This window comes from Hyla sarda, chromosome 6, assembly GCF_029499605.1.
Source record: "Hyla sarda isolate aHylSar1 chromosome 6, aHylSar1.hap1, whole genome shotgun sequence".
In the NCBI taxonomy this organism is placed as follows: Eukaryota; Metazoa; Chordata; class Amphibia; order Anura; family Hylidae; genus Hyla; species Hyla sarda.
In genome coordinates, this window is record NC_079194.1 from 84,054,171 (window position 1) to 84,063,290 (window position 9,120).

The 9,120-nt window shown below is 41.7% G+C and overlaps 1 protein-coding gene across 6 annotated transcripts in view; it reads left to right on the top strand.

The window, feature by feature from the left end:
- NINJ1 (ninjurin 1) overlaps positions 1-8,713 on the top strand; it is an 82,920-nt gene extending 74,207 nt beyond the window's left edge. For 5 of the 6 annotated variants that reach the window (XM_056524336.1, XM_056524337.1, XM_056524339.1 and 2 more), the window contains exon 4: positions 1,906-5,793. The gene's annotated coding sequence lies outside the window, so the exon portion shown is untranslated. Of the gene's footprint in view, positions 1-1,905; positions 5,794-8,447 lie in introns of those variants that run through there. The other variant, XR_008844918.1, reaches the window with a different exon arrangement.
- The last annotated feature ends 407 nt before the right edge of the window (positions 8,714-9,120 follow it).

Below are 9,120 nucleotides of genomic sequence, written 5' to 3' on the forward strand. Positions count from 1 at the left end.
AAGAAGTTGAGTAGTTTTAGATGTACTAAACTATTAGGCCATGTTCAAACGCCCAGATTGTCCATGCAGAATTCCGCCGAAGCATTGTATTCAATGAGATTCTGCTGCACTTTTTAGAATACTAATAATGTTTAGAACAACTGATATCATGAAGCATTCTTAAAACTGCTCTGGAGGCTTACCTGCAGTCCTGTGTAATACCACAGATAAGTTATCATTAATCACATACATAGTAGCACAAGTGTTTAAAGGGGTAAGTAAGTGTTTAAAGGGGTACTCCAGTGGAAAACTTTTTTTTTTTTTTTTTAAATCAACTGGTGCCAGAAACTTAAACAGATTTGTAAATTACTTCTATTAAATAATCTTAATCCTTCCAGTACTTTTTAGCTGCTGAATACTACAGAGGAAATGATTTTCTTTTTGGAACACAGAGCTCTCTGCTGAATCACGAGCACAGTAGAAGAGTAGAACAAAATCCCCATAGCAAACATATGCTGCTCTGGACAGTTCCTAAAACTCAACTTCAGCAGCTGATAATTATTGGAAGGATTAAGATTTTTTTTAATAGAAGTAATTTACAAATCTGTTTCACTTTCTGAAACCAGTTGATATAAAAAAAAAAAAAAAAGTATTTTCCTGGAATACCCCTTTAAGCATATAAACCAGTCACTCCAGACAACCTTCTACCAAGGGTCACAGGTCAATTGATTATTTTCCTTGGCCCATACAAGGTGGTGGTTGCAATAATAGGGGGTCATCAAGGTCACCCTTTTCAGTATTTAGCTATTGGACTCCTGTCGACACAAAAGTACACTACATGGTGCATGTGGAATTTGTCTTACTTAGGCTGGGTACACATCACGATTTTGCCATACTGTTTTAATCAGTTTTTCTAAAGAAAACCGTATGGCAAAAAAAAACGGATGGAACAGAATGGGAAAAAGTAAGGCTGGGTTCACATCATGTTTTTACCAATACGGGACCGCATACGGCTAAGGGGGGGGGGGGGGGGGGAGCTAAAACCTTGCGCTCCTGTATCCCTGCCGTATGCTGCCCGTATGTAATTCATTTCAATGAGCCGACCGGAGTGGAACGCTGACTCCGGTCGGCTCATTTTTGCCCTGTGTGCGGTTTTCCAACCGCACCTAAAACCGTAGTCGGCCATGGTTTGAGGTGCGGTGAAAAACATGTCTAATGCATTGATCATGTATTGTATGATATACAACAGGTTATGGATAATGAATGTCTCTCTACGTATAGGCTGTATCTATACCAGTGTTTCCCAATCAATGTGCCTCCAGCTGTTGCAAAACTACAACTCTCAGCATGCCCGGACAGCCTTCGGCTGTCCGGGCATGCTGGGAGTTGTTGTTTTGCAACAGCTGGAGGCACATTGATTGGGAAACACTCATCTATACCATACACCAGGTTCTGGTTACACAGAACTTTTTGTTGTTGTTTACTGTTGTAGCAGTATAGTAAATTCACAGCATTTCTTATATAAACTCCTAATTGTGTTTCTTAGTAGAGGTGAGCGAACTTACAGTAAATTCGATTCGTCACGAACTTCTCAGCTCGGCGGTTGCTGACTTTTCCTGCATAAATTAGTTCAGCTTTCAGGTGCTCCCCTGGGCTGGAAAAGGTGGATACAGTCCTAGGAGACTCTTTTCTAGGACTTTATCCACCTTTTCCAGCCCACCGGAGCACCGGAAAGCTGAACTAATTTATGCAGGATAAGTCATCAACCGCCGAGCCGAGAAGTTCGGGACGAATCGAATTTACTGTAAGTTCGCTCATCTCTATTTCTTAGTAATTCTCTACACTTCTAATATATATATATATATATATATATATATATATATATATACATACACATTCTAAAATGCATCTGTCTTTTTTTTGCAGATATTTAAGGACTGAAAAGAGTATATTTGTTTATCACACAAACATCCTACACATGGCAACCGAGACATTTCAAGTCTTCCCATTTACGCACCTTCCCCGGACACAACATGTGCATCGAGTACTGGAATTATTTGCTTCTTTTGGGTAAAATGTAACACAAGACACATGGAAGTTATTTAGATTTCGCTGTCAATTTAATCTCTGACGTTCTATGTCCCTCAGAGGACACAACTGGCAGAAAACCAAAGAGCAGGGATTTCTTTTTTTTTTCTCCAAAACTGATCAGATGATGTAGTCTTGGACCAGAAAGGAATCATAACATCTGTAACTAGTCCGATAGTTGTTTTACCCCACAATAATGGGCATTCTGAAGACGATGCAGTCTGGAGAAGTGTTATGAATCACGCTGCATGTCTCATATACAGTACATATGTCTATCTCCATGGTGGTGATGTGGGATGGTCCGTGTAAGCTGCAATACTATGTCCCACAACCCTCTTGTGGTGTTGTCCACTGTTCTGTAGCTGTTTTCTAGCATGATGGAACTACATCAGTTTAGGTTATTTATTTATTTTTTTTTTGTAACACAATGGCCTCATTTACTATTGCAAACCCGACATGTTTTGTCGCGTTGTGCGCCAGAAAATCTTGTCTGCACCAGAATTTGCGCCAGAATATGAGCCAGAATTTTAAAAAAACCTGACTAACTCTCCATTTTACTAAGAAAACCCCAAAAAGGGGCATGGCCGGTGGGGGAAAGGGGCGTGGTCACCGAAAAGGGACGCTTTCCCGACATTTTCGCACAAACCCAACATACAGTGGTCCCTCAACATACGATGGTAATTTGTTCCAAATGAACCATCGTTAGTTGAAACCATCGTATGTTGAGGGATCCGTGCAATGTAAAGTATAGGAAGTTATACTCACCTGTCCCCGCCACTCCGGACCATCACCGCTGCCCTGGATGTCACCCTCCATCGCTGTCACCGCATCCCCGGGGTGTCCCTGCCGCTCCAGACCGTCTCTGCTGGCCGGGATCGTCGCTCTTCATCGCAGTCATCACGTCGCTGCGCACGCCGCTCCTACTGGATGACGGGACAGCGTGCGAGGCAACGTGATGACGACTGAGAGCAACGGCGATGCAGCGGAGCCTGAAGACGACGGTCCGGAACGTCGGGGACAGGAGAGTGACCATCACGGGACCACACATGGCACCGTAAACGGCTATCCGGTGGCAGCTGAAGCAGTCTGCGCTGCCGGATAGCCGTTTATGCGATGGCCCCGACATACAAAAGCCTCGTATGTTGATGCTGCCTTCAACATGTGATGGCCTCTGAGAGGCCATAGTATGTCGAAATTATCGTATGTCAGGGCCATCGCAGGTCGGGGGGGTCACTGTATTTACTAAGGTTTCCACATAAAATGTGGAGGATTTGAGCGAAGGAAAACCCTACAGATCAGAACATGTGTAAAAAAAGCAAAGTGTAGGGAAAGTGGAAAATGTAGGGAAACCTTAGAAAATACCGTGGAAAATAATTGTTGGGAATTAAAACCCACAAAGAAACCTACACGACACTCTTAGTAAATCAGGGCCAAATTTTTTAAATTTTTTTTTTAAGGAACAAAATAGGTTTGTTGATATACTGAAGAAATATGGGCAAGGTGAAATAAATTTTTGGTTGCAAGGTGTGGTGTTATGCCACTAAGTAAACCGCTGCACAGGTTACGATGCCACCAGGGTCAGATTTACTTCACAGATGAAATTAACAGTGTAGACTAGAAGAATGAATGGAAACTATTGGCTGGCTTATAATAAGATAGTGTCGTCCTTTGGGCATCAACTTATAACATCCCCCCGTTAACCCTATCTGCATATGTATCATAGATGGCCAAGTTTAGGTTGGCTGTGCCTTTTATCTTAATGGGTGTTGAGAACCCATGCATGCATTTCTTGACAGGTCCAACAACACTGGCTAACAAAGTGGAAAAGTGAAGGTTATCCAGTGTGTGTGTGAGGGGAGGGGGGGGGGGTCCTGCTCCTGTCCCTTATTGTCTTCCTGATCTGTAGAATGACTTGTCGGGCCCAGGAAGAACCCTGGCCCAATGTGTCATTCTGCAGCTCAGCGAATCGCTAGCAATGTGCCACCTCGGTCAATGATTCGCTGAGTTGCAGAATGACACATTGGGCCGGGTGCTTCCGTAAATGAGTCATGCTGCTGCTGAGAAAGATGATTGCATTAGGGAATTGGAGGAGGACACCAGAGGCACCGTGGGAGCGCTGGAGGTATGTAGAGGTTTATTTTGGTATATCTCACACAATGGGCATAGCTTTGAACCCCCTTCCCCCATATGCTCTGGATAACTCCTTTTAATACAAGGATCACTGGAAGGGTGTTGTGGGGCAAACAAGCTTGTGTCCTGCTGTGCAGGTGGTTAGGGGTGTTCTGTTAACCAGCACCAGATTAGCACCCAGTTTTAATTTTGTAGCTGACCTGCAATTATGCTATACTGTAAATGGTATTTTTTCTGAAGAAGTAGATTGTTAGTAGATTGGTATGGTTACCCAGGAAGAAAAGTTCCTTCACCCTAGTCTAAATGGGCCCGTCTGGTAAAACAGCATCATCACACAGCCATAATGCCCCATCTCATAAATCATACGGATCATTTTACCTAACTACCATTATAATGGAATCACTGCCATTTTTTTTTGTCTATTCATGTTTTGTCTATTTTATTTCCTTCTTAAACGTATCTAAAAGATTTTAGCCAGATAAGCTACAATGTAAAACGATGGTTTCAACTAACGATGGTTCATTTGGATGGTGCTGACATCACGTGTAGTGTAGCTATATTTTATAATAAGGCAAAATTCACTCTTCTGAACAGATATATTGTAGTTTATAGGATATGTTCTATAAGACTGTTCAGACAAATTGTGGAATCCGTGACGGAAATCTATTTTTCCAAAGCACAGGATTTGATGTCAAGGATTTGTAGCTTGTATGCAGCAGTGTCACATTTATGCTACCCAATGCTTTTCCCCCATGTAATCTGTTTGGAACATCCCTTTTTTTTTTTTTATCTGTAATGCAGGTAAATCTGAACTCACATTGCAAATAATGGGATTTGGATTTTGAAGCCGAATTTCTGCTGTGAACCTTATCCTTAAAGGAGTTTATTAGTGAAATATAACTTATCCCGGTTCTAAAGGAGGATAAATTATAGATCGGCAAGGGGGGGTTGTCCAATCACTGGGACCCCCCCCCCCCCCCCCGCAATCTCCTGAATGGGGCCCCGGCAGTCTGCTGGAAGGGGGTGTGCCGACCCCCACGCCCCTCCATGTATCCCATAGAGATATATGGAGGGGGCACGTCTGACGCGGCTTCCTGCGGGGGTCAGAACATCCGCTTCCGGCAGACTGGCAGGGCCCCATTCAGGAGATTCCCAACAATAGCGGTTGTCTAAGGTGATCCTCTATTCTGATAGGTCTCGTTCATTGATCGTAATGGTTTTCATCGTCAGGCTAATCCCCAGCATCTTCTGAATGTTCTCCTTGGATTTCTTAGCGTTGTTCTTGCTGCAGCTGTACATACTTCCATGCCAAGAATCTTCATATTCTCTAATGTCTTAGCCTACGAGGAAACCTTAAAGGGCTACTCCGATGGAAAACATTTTTTTTTAAATCTACTGGTGCCAGAAAGTTAAACCTTCCATTACTTATTAGCAGCTGTATGCTACAGAGGAAATTCTTTTCTTTTTTAATTTCTTTTTGGTCTTGTCCACAGTGCTCTCTTCTGACACCTGATGCCTGTATCAGGAACTGTCCAGAGCAGGAGAAAATCCCAATTCAAACCTATGCTGCTCTGGACAGTTCCTGACAAGGACAGAGGTGTCAGCAGAGAGCACTGTGGACAAGACAAAAAAGAAAAAAAAAAAAAAGAATTTCCTCTGTAACATACAGCTACTAATAAGTACTGAAAGGATTAAGATTTTTAAATTTAGAAGTATTTACGAATCTGTTTAACTTTCTGGCACCAGTTCATATAAAAAAAAGGTTTTCCACCGGAGTACCACTTTAAGAGTAATGAGAGTACAGACTGTACTTACAGAGGAAAGATAAAATGTAGAATCTGTCTGTGAGAACCAGAAGACTATGGCATAGGATTCTACTGACTGTGTGAGAAATGTCAGCCAAGGCCATGTTCACAAGTACAAATACAATTTTACGGCTAAAACAGACATCTCAGTTTACTGTGTGGCCTCGAAGTGACAATGGTAAATTCTCTTAACCCATTATCCATATGATGGCTTGTTGTTTGCGCCACCAATTCTACTTTGCAGTGACATCAGTCATTTTAACCAAAAATCTACGACAAAACGGAAAAAAAAACATTGTGCGACAAAATTTAAGAAAAAAACACAATTTTGTAACTTTAGGGGGCTTCCGTTTTTTCTACACAGTATATTTTTCGGTAAAAATGACACTTTATCATTATTCTGTAGGTCCATACAATTAAAATGATACCCTACTTATATAGGTTTGACTTTACGTGCAACTACATGCAGGAAAATGTATACGTTTAAAAATGTCATCTTCTGACCCCTATAACTTTAATTTTTTTGCGTATGGGCCGGTATGAGGGATCATTTTTTGCGCCATGATCTGAAGTTTTTAGTGGTACCATTTTTGTATTGATCAGAGTTTTTTAATCGCTTTTTATAAATGTTTTCATAATATAAAAAGTGACCAAAAATACGCTATTTTGGATTTTTTTTGCGTGTACGCCATTGACTGTGCGGTTTAATTAATGATATCTTTTTATAGTTCGGACATTTACGCACGCGGCGATACCACATATATTTATTTTTGTTGACACTTTTTTTTTTTTTATGGGAAAAGGGGGGTGATTCAAACTTTTATTAGGGAAGGGGTTAAATGATCTTTATTAACTTTTTTTTTTTTTGCAGTGTTATAGCTCCCATAGGGACCTATAACACTGCACACACTGATCTTTTACATTGATCAGTGGTTTCTCATAGGAAAACATTGATCGATGATTCTGCTGCTTGACTGCCCATGCCTGGATCTCAGGCAGTGAGCAGTCGTTCGGTGATCGGACGCCAGGAGGCAGGTAGGGGGACTCTCCTCGTGTCCTACAGCTCCCTGAGCTAGCCGGGGGTAGTTTAGTTTCCCTTTAGACTCGGCGATCAACTTTGAACGCCACGTCTAAAGGGTTAATAGCACGCTATTAGCCGCGGGTCCCGGCCGTTGTTAGAGGCTGGGCCTGACCTGCTATGACTCCGGGTTAAAAATAATCATATTACACTTGTGTGATACTGCCTTATGGTGCAATAATAAGGATCTGTGCAACACTGAAAAGCAATATGGCCGTGTGCATGAGGCCTTAGATAAAAATCTGTGACTGGGCCGGTGCTACCAATTTCTTTTTTTTAATAAAATATTTATCCCCAATAGGTGTCTAGCAGACATCTATTGTGGAATCAGAAGCCTCGTATAGGCCAGTGTTTCCCAACCTGGGTGCCTCCAGCTGTTACACCCTGTCCCCCACACCATTACACCACCACCAGCCTGAACTGCTGATACAAGGTAGGATGGACCATGCTTTCATGTTGTTTATGCTAAATTCTTGTCCTGCCATCTGATTCGGTCACAGCTGGAACCAAGACCCATCAGACCACGTAACGTTCTTCCAGTTTTCCACTGTTCAGTTTTCTTGAGCCTGTGGAATTGTAGCCTCAGTGTCCTCTTCTTAGCTTACAGGAGTAGCACTCAGTTTTGTCTTCTGCTGCTGTAACCCATCTGCTTCAAGGTTTAACGTGTTGAGATGGTATTTTCCCATTCTTCTTGGGCATTTTCATCCACACAATAGCCACTCATTGGATATATTCTCTGGATGTCGCTTAAAGCCCCTTTCTTTCCCATTCTGATGCTCTGTTTAATCTTCAGCAAGGTGTCTTGACCACGTCTACATGCATAATTCATCGAGATGCTGCCATGTGATTAGCTGATTAACTATTTATGTTAACAACTAATTGAACAACTGAACCTAATAAAGTGGCCAGTCAGTGAATATCAAACAGAACATTTTGTGAAGTGACTGTACATTGGAGATATGTGTAATTTGCATCAGTTAAAGGGGTATTCCGAGCAAAAACATTCTATCCCCTATCCAAAGGATAGGGGACAAGATGGTCTGATCGCGGGGGGCTCGCTGCTGGGACCCCCCGCGATCTCCCTGCAGCACCCGCATTCTATGCGGGTGCTGCAGGGAGATCGCGGGGGGTCCCAGCAGCGGGCCCCCTGTGATCAGACATCTTATCCCCCTATCCTTTGGATAGGGGATAGAATGTTTTTGCCCGGAATACCCCTTTAAGACTGATTTTATCTTCATGGTAAAACCCCTTAATAAAATACAGATCTGTTACTTTAAACATTTACTGTATAGAAACCAAAGTTGCTTAAACCATTTTATATTACACTGATAAATATATTATTGTAAAATAACATTTCTTTAATTCAGCATCCAGTCGCCCGTTGCTCGTCTCCGGTGCCTAATTACAATGCAGAATTCTGGTAAAACTGACACCTACAGGATTAAAGGAATTTTACTGTATACCTGGTTGCTATTATACACGGAATATGTATGTTTGTCATCCTTTAAAATGTTCTTCTATGTAGACACTGAAACCTACATATATTATGTACAAATATGCAAGAAACTGTTATTTTTAAGACCAAAATTATATAAAACCACTTGTACCTTATGCAATTTTATATGCCTGGTGTTAAAGATATTGTTTTATTAAAGTTTTTTTTTTATTTTTAAACCTTTGTTGCGTTTTCTTGATGCCTTGTCTTCATTTTCTAACCAGTAAAATGGCCGACGCTGTGCATGGCCTAGTCATTTTTGGATACAAAATTTGTATGCCGCATACGCCATCTAGTGGTAGAATTAGAGTAATGTTTTGGCTGCAATTTTTTATTTTTTTTTTTAGCAAAGAAAAGTGGCAAAAAAAAAAAACAGCCCTGATAACAGAATAAAATAAATGATGGGCTTACCTAGGGTCTAGATCAATTTTTCCTAACCAGTGGACCTCCAGCTGTTGCAAAACTACAACTCTCAGCCTTTGGCTGTCCGGGCATGCTGGGAGTTGCAGTTTTTGCAACAGCTGTAGGAACACTAGTTGGGAAAT